We start from the raw sequence: 12,474 nt of genomic DNA, 5'->3' as shown, positions 1-12,474 counted from the left end.
ACGTTGAAATACATGAATTTAGAAAAAATTATCTCTAGTCCTCTATCCTCACCTCTACTTCATCTCAGAATTCCCACTTTATAGATATAAAACTATCAATAGTTCAATGAAAAATCTGCCAAAATGTTTCTAAGTTTTCCTGCCTACTGGAGTGATTTAATATAGCCAAATAAAATGACCTAAGCTCCATAGCTCTTATACTATCAAAAGTTGAGTAAATATTTCCAAACATTGCCTAGGATTCCCCAGTATGTAGGGGATGTTTTGCTGTTAGCTCTGGCTCCAAATTCTTGATATTGGCTCCATTTTGATTCTGCACTCTTAGTTTTTGCTGCTTTGATTACTGTCTTTTCTTTGCCCTGCATTGCTTAATGCACAGACATCTTTATAACTTCCTTCCCCAAAGCACCACACATCCAAGACTGTTGTGTATAACACGCTTAAAGTACATATTTTGAGTTAAAAATGAATAATTTCAACACTGAAAAGGAAACAAGCTCAAAATGAAATGTTAAGAATTATAGTTTCAAAAACGAAACCAGACATTCCTCACAACAAGAAATCTATAAGGGCTGTGTATCTGTTCTTACCATGAGATCTACTGCTGTATCATTAGGAAATCTTCTCTTCCTATCAGAGAGCTTTAACTAATGTCCATGTCACTCACTCTTAATTTAGGGGTAACCAGTGGTCACCCTCAAATTCCTGTTACTCTGTCATGTGAAGTATGTTTCTATTATGCTAAACATCAATCTCTTCTCAATTAGACTACTTATGTGTCTTATATTTTATAATTAAAATCTATTGTTCTTTTGAATTGGGCCTATACCCTTAGAAACACAAAGCAGAAGTTTTAAAAACATCTATTTGTTCAATAGCATACATTATCAGGTTCATTCATATGTCAGTTCCAATTCATTTACAATATTTTGGATTGTAAACAATTTCTGTATAATACATTTCTAGAGGTGGAATTGCTTAGCTTATTTTTTAAATTGTATTTTTAAAAAGATTATTCAAAGCAGCACGGTGTGATGGCTTACACCTATAAGCCCAGCATTTTGGGAAGCCGAGGCAGGTGGATCACTTGAAGCCAGGAATTCAAGACCAGGCTGGCCAACATGGCAAAACCCTGCCTCTACTAAAAAGTACAAATATTAGCTGGGTGTGGTGGCACATGCCTGTATTCCCAGCTACTTGATACTTGGGAGGCTGAGGCATGAGAATCACTTGAACCAGGGAGGTAGAGACTGCAGTGAGCTGAGATCGTGCCACTGTACTCCAGCCTGGGTGACAGAACAAGAAGCTGTCTTACAAAAAAAAAAAAAAAGAAAAAAAAGGAAAAAAAAAAGATCATTCAAAGCAAAGTTATAAGTTTATGGCAGAGATATCAGGCAACCTTTTGAGTGAGCATCTAAGAAATGATGTCAATGGTCTTGAGAAATTATGAAGATATGAATGAAAGTAGTGAATGTGAATATGAACTCTGGATTTACATTTAGGTGATAGAATTTATAATACTATAAGAAAGATTGTATATAAAGGATATAAAGAATGAGAAAGAGGAAGAGTTTGAAAATAACTTCCTTGATTCTTTTTGGGGTTATCAGATGAGTGGTTATGTCATTAACTTTTTTTTTTCTTTTTTTGAGGTGGAGTCTTGCTCTGTGGCGCTGGCTGGAGTGCAATGATGCTATCTCAGTTCACTGCAAACTCTACCTCCCAGGTGGAAGTGATTCTCCTACCTCAGTCTGAGTAGCTGGGATTACAGGCATGCACCACCACACCTGGCTAATTTTTGTATTTTTAGTAGAGACAGGGTTTCACCATGTTGGCCAGGCTGGTCTTGAACTCCTGACCTCAAGTGATCTGCCTGACTCGACCTCCCAAAGTTTTTCATTAACTTTTTTACCTCTATTATCTCATATTTCAGGCTTTGTTTCCATGTCAATTATATGATTGAGACTTGATATATATCAAGTATGTGGCTGTTGAGAGGTGGGCTCTTAACATACATTAGACACAAAGTTAGACTGAGAAATGCAAGTCTTTTGTCTAAACTATTATAAGCACATTTTATGTATCAAAATAATATTTGTTTGTTTTTACCTGGCTGAAAATAGTAAACAGTTGATAAAAATTCACATTTAGAAAAAGAATAAAATGTTTACCACATGATTTCTAGTGACAAAGAAAGCCAAGTGATGTAATAGGATCAAAGAGAGATGCTCCAATGTACATGTAGGACAGGATGATACACGTCAGCAGACTATATGTGAGATATGAAAGATCTGTAATGACACCAGGAAATCCAGTACACATTTGAATACATGCAGAAGTTGACAACAAAGTATAACTGTGGTAAATGGGAAAGTTGTTACCTAGACAGATTAAAAGTTTGTTACCTAGAGAGATTAAAGAAGAATTAAATACATAAGCTATCAGAGGCAAGTTCATAACTTTAATTAAGTCAACTCTCTTTTTGTCTTTTAGGAGAACATGAGGTAGAATTTTAAGTGACTTGTGATAGATTAAGTTAAAAATTGCAGGAAAAATACAAAAGTAAAACAATAGTATAGAGCAGTTTTTCTTAACTATTGGAGTGTTCCCTTCTGCTGAAACTATGGTCGCTCTTCAAATTAATGCAAATATGCATGCAGACATACAGATTTGAAATAGTCCTAATAAATGCTGCTTTAACAAGGATTATTTCTGAATGTGTGTGCTAAATAACACCCTGTATAAATGTGTGGACTTTGAAGCAATATAGAGATAAATTATTTTCCACAACCTGCAACTAAAGTGGTTCGTCACACGATAAAAGGAAAAAAATCATATTGACTTTTCAAGGCATTTTTTAAAATAAAAATATATCATCTGTAACAGCTATACATAATATAATGAGAAGATTGCTGTGCTTTGGGGTAAGTCTCCACGGATTCAAATGCTTAAAAAAGGTTTAGGATTTCTTTGATTCCATTTTATGCTCTAAAATCAAGTATCTTGAGAATATTTTCCCTTTCATTAGACTAACCTCTTAAAGTTTTGTTAGTCTTAAAGAATTTATAGGCTCGGCACAGTGGCTCACGCCTGTAATCCCAGCACTTTGGGAGCCTGAGGCGGGCAGATAGACTGAGGTCAGGAGTTCGAGACCAGCCTGGCCAACATGGTGAAACCCCATCTCTACTAACAATACAAAAAAATTAGCCGGGAGTGGTGGCGGGCACCTGTAATCCCAGCTACTCGGGAGGCTGAGACCGGAGAATGGCTTGAACCCGGGATGCGGAGGTTGCAGTGAGCCAAGATCCGGCCATTACACTCCAATGTGGGCAAGAGTGAAACTCTGTCTCAAAAAAAAAAAAAAAAAAAAAAAAACATCGAAATTTTATAAAAGTGGAAGGCAGTTTCTCTTGTGAAATTATATTTATTTCTTTTATGGTGTCAGAACAATAAATTATATCCTTTTCTAAAAAGTACATATGCTATTGGTTTCTGGTTTTTTTTGTTGTTGTTGTTACTTTGGTAAAAGACTTCACCTATGAAAACACAAATCTTGTGTTCTCTGAGGCATTATTTTTTCTGATGACATTACATTTTATTCCACTTTTGAAATGCGCTTATTGAGATACTATTCACGTACCATAAAATTCACTAGCTTTTACTATATAGACAGTTTAAAATATTTTTCCTGACCTCGTGATCCGCCCGCCTTGGTCTCCCAAAGTGCTGGGATTACAGGCGTGAGCCACCACGCCCGGCCGAAACCATCCTGGCTAACACGGTGAAATCCCATCTCTACTAAAGAAAAAAAAATACAAAAAATTAGCCACGGGTGGTGGCAGGCGCCTGTAGTCCCAGCTGAGGCTGAGGCAGGAGAATGGCGTAAACCCGGGAGGCGGAGCTTGCAATGAGCCGAGATCGCACCACTGCACTCCACCCTGGGCGACAGAGCGAGATTCCGTCTCAAAAAAAAAAAAAAAAAAAAAAAAATTAAAATATTTTCATCATCCATGAAATGAACTTCATACCCATTTGCTATCACACCCATCACCATCTCTCCTGCCCACTCCCCAGCCATTGGCAAGCACTAATTTAAATTTTGCTTCTATAGCTTTGTGTATCCTGGACGTTTAATATAAGAGGAAACATACAATAAATGGTCTTTTGTGAACGGCTTGTTTCACTTAGCGCAATGTTTTCAAGTTTCATCAGTGTTGTTGCATGTATCAGTACTTTATTTTTATTGCCAAATAATATTTTGTTTATTCGTTCATCAGTTGATGGATATTTGAGTTGTTTCTACTCTTGGCATTTATAAATAATGTTACTATGAACATTTATGTATAAGGTTTTGTGTAGAAATATGTTTTTATTTTTCTTGCATATGTACTTAAAAGTAGAATTATTGGGTCATATAATGATTCTATGTCTAACCTTTGGAGGAAGTGGCAAACTGTTTTCCAAAGAGGTTGCACCATTTAACATTCCCATCAGCAATGTATAAAGGTTTCAGTTTATCCACACCCTCATCAATATTTGTTATTGCATGTCTATTTGTGCTGTTGTGTGTGTTATTGTATCTTGTCTCCTAGTGGAAGTGAAATCTCTTAGTGGAAGTGCAACTGCATCTCATTGTGCTTTGGATGTGTATTTGCCTAATGTGCTCATTGGCCATTTAGATTTCTTCTTTGGAAACGTTTCTATTTAGTTCTTTTGCCCATTTAAAAAATTGGGTTATTCGTATTTTTATTATTGACTTGTAACAGTTCTTTGTCTCTTATTATGTATATTATTAGTAAAAAAGTTTGTTTTCATTCTGTGGGTGGTCTTTTAACTTTTTATTAAAAGAGTTTTAACTTTTTTATGTGGCATCATTTGTAGCACAATATTTTTTTAGGTTTGATATAGTCAAAGTATTATTTTTTTCTTTTGTTTCTTGTGTTTTTGGTGTCATTGCAAAGAAACTCATGCCTAATCCAGCATAATGAACATTCACGCATATGAATGTTTTTGTCTAAGACTTTTATAGCTTTAGCTTTTAAAGGTAATTCTGTCATCCATTTTGAGTTCATATTTTTATATTTTTATGATGTAAGAGAGGGATTCAACTCATTGCATGTAGATATTCAGTTGTCTTAACATCATTGGTTGAAAACACTTCTTTCCTTATTTAATTGTCTTGGCACTCTTGAAGAAAATATATTGCCCATTAATGTATGGGTTTATTTCTATACTCTCAAATCTATTCGGTTGATTTAAAATTATATTTTTACACAAATACCACATTGTATTAATATTATAGTTGTGTAATAAGTTTTGAGATCAGGAAATGTGAATTCTTCAACTTTATTCTTCTTTTACAAATTTATTTTCGCTGCACTATGTTCTTTGCATTTTTCCTATGAGTTTTAGGATTACTTCATCAATTTCTGCAAAAAAAATGGTAGTTGGTAATTTGATGGGATCGTATTTAATCTGCAGATGAATTTGGAGATTATTGCCTTTAAAAATTGCCTCCCAATTTATAAATATGGAATATCTTTTCATTTATTTAGGTCTTTTAAAATGTATTTCAAAAATGTTTTCTAGTTTTCTGTGTATAAGTCTTGCATTTATTTTGCTAAATTTATTCCTGTTATGTTCTTTTTTATTATACACTACATAAATTTTTTCTAAATTTTTAAATTTTCTTAATTTCATTTTTGTACTCCTTATTGCCAGCATATAGAAACTTTTTTGTGTGTGTCGTTTCACAACCTACAATTATGCTAACCATATCTATTCTAATAGTTTAAAAATGTCTTCACATTTTCTACACACATTATGCCATCTACTGATATAGTTTTATTCTTCCTTTCAAATCTTAATGCCTTTATTTATTTTTCTTTTCTAATTGTCCTGGCTAGCATTTAAAGTACAATGTTGAATAAGCGATGAGAGTGGACCTTGTGTTCTTGTTCCTAATATCAGAGGGAAAGCTTGCAGTCTTTCATCATTAAATATGATTTTATCTATCAGATTTTATAGAGCAACTCCTAATTTATTGAGTGTTTTTATCATGATAGAGTGTTAAATTTTTGTCAAATGTTTTTTGCAGCATTTATGTAGATGATCATATGGTTTTTGTCATTTATTTTATTAATATGGGGCATAACACTGATTGACTTTTGTATGTGAAAGCAATCTTGCATTCCTGGGATAGAATCCATTTGGCCATGTCATAAAATTATTTTTAGGAGTTGCTGGATTTGGCTTATTGAGTATTTTACTGAGGATTTTTGCAGTAAAATTGTATCGGTCTGTAGATTTCTTTTGATGTCTTTGTCTGGTTTCAGTATCAAGATAAAATTGACTCCATAGAATGAGTTTGGAAGTAATCTCTCCTCTACTATTTTTTGGAAAAGTGTGTGAAAATCATTGTTAATTCTTTAAATATTTGATAAAATTGACCAGTGAAGCCACTTTGATCTCAACTTTTCTGCCTGGGACATTTTTGTTTACTAACTCAATCTCGTCAGAGATATAGTCAGATTTTCTATTACCTTTTTGAAACAGTTTCTGGTAATTTGTGTTTCTCAAATTTTTAGAAATTTTATCTAGGCTAATTTGTTGGTATATAGTTTTTCATAGTATTCCCTTTATATCTAATCTAGTTAAATGTCACTTTTTACAACCTTTTCAAAGAATCCAATTTTGATTTTTATTATTTAAAAATTAATTTTCTCTTCTCCATGGTATTTATTTTCTTTCTAATCTTTACTATTTTTATCTACTTATGCTTAAATTTAACTTGCTCTTCTTTTTCTATTTCTTTAGGTAAAAAGTTAGGTTCTTGAATTCAAGTACATATTTTATTTTATTATAGGCATATACAGCTATAATTTTTTCTGTACCACTGTAGCTGCTTTCCACATGTTTTTGTATATTGTGTTTGTGTTTTCATTCATCTCAAGCTATCTTTGAATTTAACTTGTGATTTATACTTTGACACATTGTTTATTTAAGAGCAGTGTATTGTTTAACTTCTACGTATTTGTAAACTTTCCAACTTTCTTTTGTTATTGATTTATAAGCTAATTCCTTTGTGCTTACATAAAATACTTTATATAATTTCAACTCACTTTAATTTGTAGTAGCAGAATATACTCTGTACAATTTCAACCTATTCAAAATTATTGAGGCTTGTTTTATGTCCTTAAATAGTGTTTATCCCAAGAATGTTCTATATGCCTTTAAGATGAATGCTTATTTTGCTGTTCCTGGGTGAAATATTCCATAGATATGTATCTGCTAAGGATACATAGTTTACAGTGTTTTCCACATATTCCATTTCTTTTTTCTTTGCCTAACTTCTCTATCTATTGTTGAAAGTGGGGTAGGCTGGGTGTGGTGGCTCACACCTGTAAATCCCAGCACTTTGGGAGGTTGAGGCGGGCACTTTGGGACTTGAGGTCAGGAGTTTGAGACTGGCCTGGCCAACATGGTGAAACCCTGTCCCTATGAAATATACAAAAATTAGCCAGGCGTGGTGGTGGGCACCTGTAATCTCAGCTACTAGGGAGGCTGAGGCACAAGAACTGCTTGAATGCAGTGAGGGTGGAGGTTGCAGTGAGCCAAGATCACGCCATTGCACTCCAGCCTGGGGGTCAGAGCAAGACTCTGTTTAAAATAAAAAAAATGTGGGGGAGCTGCTTAAGTCTTTATTAATTTTGAACTGTCCTTCTTCCTTAAACTCTGTCAATTTTTACTTCATGTATTGTGGTACTTTTTGTTAAGTGCTTTCAACCTTCTACATCATTAAATCTAAAGTAAGTCTCCTGTGAACATAACATAGCTGGATCTTATTATTTTAGCCAATAAGATAATTTTTAACTTTTAATTGGTTTTTTCAATTTATTCACATGTAATGTTACAATTGACATGTGTGCATTGACCTCTGCCATTTAGCTTTTTGTATTCTGTATGCCTCATGTCACTTTGTTTTTCTATTCCTCTAGTGACTTCTTTATTATTAAGTATTTTCTAGTGTAATAAAAACCAGTTTAAGGTTTTTATTATATTTTTCAACTATGTTTCTTGTGGTTTTTTCTAGGGCTTAAAATATACATCGCAAGTGACCAAAATTAACTTCAGATTTAAAAATAACATTATTCCAATGGATGATAGAAACTTACTCTAAAATATTTTCATTCCCTTCCCCTGTTTTTTGTGCTATGGTTGTTATCTATATTTTGTTACGTACATTACAAGCCCAGTCAAAACTGTTGTAATTACTGCTTTGTATATAGTCCTTTTATGCCCTGTAAAAAGGTGAGAACAGAAAGGAGAGCAAATATATATTTATAGAATTTTTTAATATTTACCTTCTAAGTTACCAATTTTGGAAGAAAATACCAATTTTCTTTCTTCCTATGTATTCCAAGTGACCATTTTGTTCTAATTTCCTACTTCATTACAACTTTGTTCCCACCCATTACCCTTGGCTGTTATTGGTAAATACATTTCATTTTTGTATAAAAGCAACAATACAAATACATTCATATTGTTCTATGCACTTACTTTCATTTAAGTTTTATATAAGATTCAGGGATACATGCGCAGTTTTGATAAATATGTAAATTATGTGTCACGGGCGGCTGGTGTAGATTGTTTCATCACCCAGGTAATAAGGATAGTAACGAATAGGTAGTTTTTCAATCTCCTTCGTCCAACCCTTCACCCTCAAGTAGACCCTGGTGTCTGTTGTTTCCTTTTTTGTATCTATGTATACTCAATGTTTAGCTCCCACTTACAAGTGAGAATATGTGGCATTTGCTTTTCTGTTTTGGGGTTAGTTTGTTTTTGATTATGGCCTCCAGCTCAATCCATATTGATGCAAAGGACATGATCTTATTCTTTTTTATGCCTGCATGGTATTCCATGGTATATATGTGCCACATTTTCTTTATCCAGTCTGCCACTGATGGGTATTTAGGTGGATTCCATGACTTTACTGTTGTGAGCAGTGCTACAACAAGCATGTGTGTGCATGTGTTGTTAGGCAGAACAATTTATAATTTTCCAGGTATACATCCAATAATGGGATTGCTAGGTTGAAATGGTACTTAAAGTTCTTTGAGAAATCCCCACACTTCTTCCTACAAGGACTTAAATAATTTGCATTCCTAAGAGGAGTGTATAAGCTTTCCTTTTTCTTTGCAACCACGCCAGCATTTGCTATTTTTTGGCTTCTTATGAATAGCCGTTCTAACTGGTGTGAGATGGTATCTCATTGTGATTTTGACTTGCATTTCTCTAATGATTAGTGATGTGAAGCATTTTCTCATATTCCTATTGGTCATATGTATGTCTTCTTTTGAAAAGTGTTTGTTCATGTATTTTTCCCACTTTTTAATGCAGTTGTTTGTTTTTGCTTGTTGATTTATTTATAGATTCCATGTATTAGTCCTTTGTTAGATGCACAGCTTGCAAATATTTTCTCAGATTCTGTAGACTGTCTGTTAATTCTATTGATAGTTTCTTTTGCTGTTTAGAAGCTCTTTTGTTTAATTAGGTCCCACTTGTCTATTTTGTTTTGCTGCAATTGCTTTTGGCATCTTTGTCAGAAAATCACTGCCAGGGCCTATGTCCAGATTGGTATTTCCTATGTTATTTTCAAGGGTTTTTATAGGTTGAGGTTTTACCCTTAAGTCTTTAATCCATGTTGAGTTAGTTTTTGTATATGCTGTACGAAAGGGGTCCAGGTTCAATCTTCTGTATATGGCTAGCCACTTAGCCCAGCACCATTTCTTAAATATGGAGTCTTTCCTCGTTGCTGATTTTTCTTGAATTTGTTGAAAATCAGATGGTTGTATGTGTGTGGCTTAATTTCTGGGTTCTTTGTTATGTTTCTTTGATCTATGTGTCTGTTTTTGTGCCAGTACCATACTGTTTTAGTTACTGTATTCTTGTAGCATAGTTTGAAGTTGGGTAAAATGATACCACCAGCTTTGATCTTTTTGCTTTTAATTATCTTGGCTACTTGAGCTCTTTTTTTGTCCCATATCAATTTTAAAACAGGTTTTCCTAATTAATTCTTTGAAGAATGTTATTGGTAGTTTGACAGGAATAGCATTTGTCTATAAATTGCTTTGGGAAGTATGACCATTTTATTAATATTGATTCTTCCTAACCATGAGGATAGAATTTTTTTTTTTGCATTTGTTTGTTTCATCTCTGATTTCCTTTAGCAGTGTTTTGTAATTCTCATTGTAGAGATCTTTCTTCATTCTGGTTAGCTGTATTCCTAGGCATTTAATTCTTTTTGTGGCTATTGTGAATGGGATTACATTCTTGATTTGGCTCCCAGCTTGAACTTTGTTGGTGTACAGAAATGCTACTCATTTTTTACAATGATTTTGTATCCTGAAACTTTACTGAAGTTGCTTATCAGATCTAGAATCCTCTGGGTGGGGACTATGGGGTTTTCTATGTACAAAATCATATTGCCTGCAAACAAAGATCTTTTGACTTCTGTCTTCCTATTTGGGTGCCTTTTATTTCTTTCTCTTGCCTGATTGCTCTGGCTAGCATATCCAGCACTATGTTGAATAAGAGTGGTGAGAGTAGGCGTTCTTGTCTTGTTCTGGTTCTCAAGGAGAACGCTTGCAGCTTTTGCCTGTTCAGTATGATGTTGGCTGTGGGTTTGTTACAGATGGCTCTTAGTATTTTGAGGTATTTTCTTTCAATGCCTAGTGTGTTGAGGGTTTTCAACATGAAAGGATGTTGAGTTTTATCAAAAGCCTTTTCTGCATCTGTTGAGATGATCATCTTATGTTTGTTTTTAGTGGTGAGTCACAATTTTTGATTTACATATTTTGAAGCAATCTTGTATCCTAGGGATAAAGCCTACTTGATCATGGTGGATTAGCTTTTTCATGTGCTGCTGGATTCATTATTCTAGTATTTTATGAGGATTTTTGCATCTATATTCATAGAGGATATTGGCTGCAAGTTTTTGTTGTTGTTGTGTTTCCGCCAGGTTTTTGTGTCAGGATGATGCTGGCCTCATGGAATGAATTAGGGAGGAGTCCCTCCTTAATTTTTTCATATTCTTTCAGTAGGTATAGTATCAGTTCTTTTTACATATCCGGTAGAATTTGGCTATGAATCTATCTGGTCCTGGGATTTTTTTCAGTTGGTAGGTTTTTTATTTACTGATTCAGTTTTGGAACTTGTTATTGTTCCATTCTGGGATTCATTTTAATTCTGGTTTAGTCTTGGGAAGTTGTATGCTTCCAGAAATTTGTTCATTTGTTCTAATTTTAATAATTTGTGTACACAGAGGTGTGTTTTTTAGCGTCTGGGAGGTGTTTTTTTTTTATGTGGGGTCTGTGGTAACATCCCCTTTGGCATTTTTGATTGTGTTCATTTGGATATTCTCTCTCTCTCTCTCTCTCTTAATTAGTCTAGTTAGTGGTCTATCAATCTATTGATTCTTTTAAAAAAATCAACTCCTGGATTCATTGATTTTTTTGTACGGTTTTCTCTGTCTCAATTTCATTCACTTCAGTTCTGATTTTGGTTGTTTCTGGTCTTCTACTAGCTTTGGGTTAGTTGGTTCTTGTTACTACAGTTCCTCCAGGTGTGATGTTGGGTTGTTCATTTCAGATCTTTCTATCTTTTTGATGTGGTCATTTAGCACTATAAACTTTCCTCTTAATACTGCTTTAGCTGTGTCAAAGAGACTCTGCTATGTTGTATTTTTATTCTCATTAGCTTCAAATAATGTCTTCATTTCTGCCTAAATTTCATTGTTTACTCAAAAGTCATTTAGGAGCAGGTTGTTTAACTTTTATGTAATTGTATGATTTGGAGTGATTTTCTCATATTAATTTTTATTTTTATTGTACTCAGGTCCAAGAGTGTGTTTGTTATGATTTCAGATTTTTTAATTTGCTGAGGATTGTTTTATGGCCAATTGTGTTGTCAATTTTAGAGTATGTGTTATGTGCAGTCTAGAAGAATGTATATTTTGTTGTTTTTCAGTGGAGAGTTATGTAGATGTCTGCTAGGTCCATTTGGTCAAAGTTTTCTGCTTTGATGATCTATCTAACATGGTCAGTGACATACTGAAGTCCTCCAAAATTATTATGTGGTTATCTAACTCTCTTCATAGGTCTCTAAGAATTTGCTTTATAAATCTAGTACTCCTGTTTGTTTGTTTTTATCCATCCTACCAAGCATTTATATTTTGTGTTACAAAAAATCCAATTATACTTCTTTAGCTAGTAATTAAAGCCTATAGTCACCCTATTGTGCTACCAAATAGTAGGTCTTAATCATTCTTTCTAACTATCATAGTTTGTACCCGTCAAATATCCAATTCCCCCCACCACACTAGCTCCCCAATAGCCTTCCCAGCCTCTGAAAACCATTTTTCTACTCTATGTGTCCATGAGTTAAATTGTCTCAAAATTTTAGATCCCACAAGTA

The 12,474-nt window shown here is 34.0% G+C and overlaps 1 long non-coding RNA gene across 5 annotated transcripts in view; it reads left to right on the top strand.

Annotated features, from left to right (window-relative positions):
- The window catches only part of LOC134758311 (uncharacterized), a 93,361-nt gene that overhangs the window by 54,269 nt on the left and 26,618 nt on the right, over window positions 1-12,474 (top strand). The gene's annotated exons all lie outside the window — the stretch shown is intronic.

The sequence above is a fragment of the Gorilla gorilla genome, chromosome 3 (assembly GCF_029281585.2).
Source record: "Gorilla gorilla gorilla isolate KB3781 chromosome 3, NHGRI_mGorGor1-v2.1_pri, whole genome shotgun sequence".
Lineage (NCBI taxonomy): Eukaryota > Metazoa > Chordata > Mammalia > Primates > Hominidae > Gorilla > Gorilla gorilla.
The sequence above is the reverse complement of the archived record's forward strand: the minus strand, read 5'-3'. Positions and strand labels throughout refer to the sequence as shown.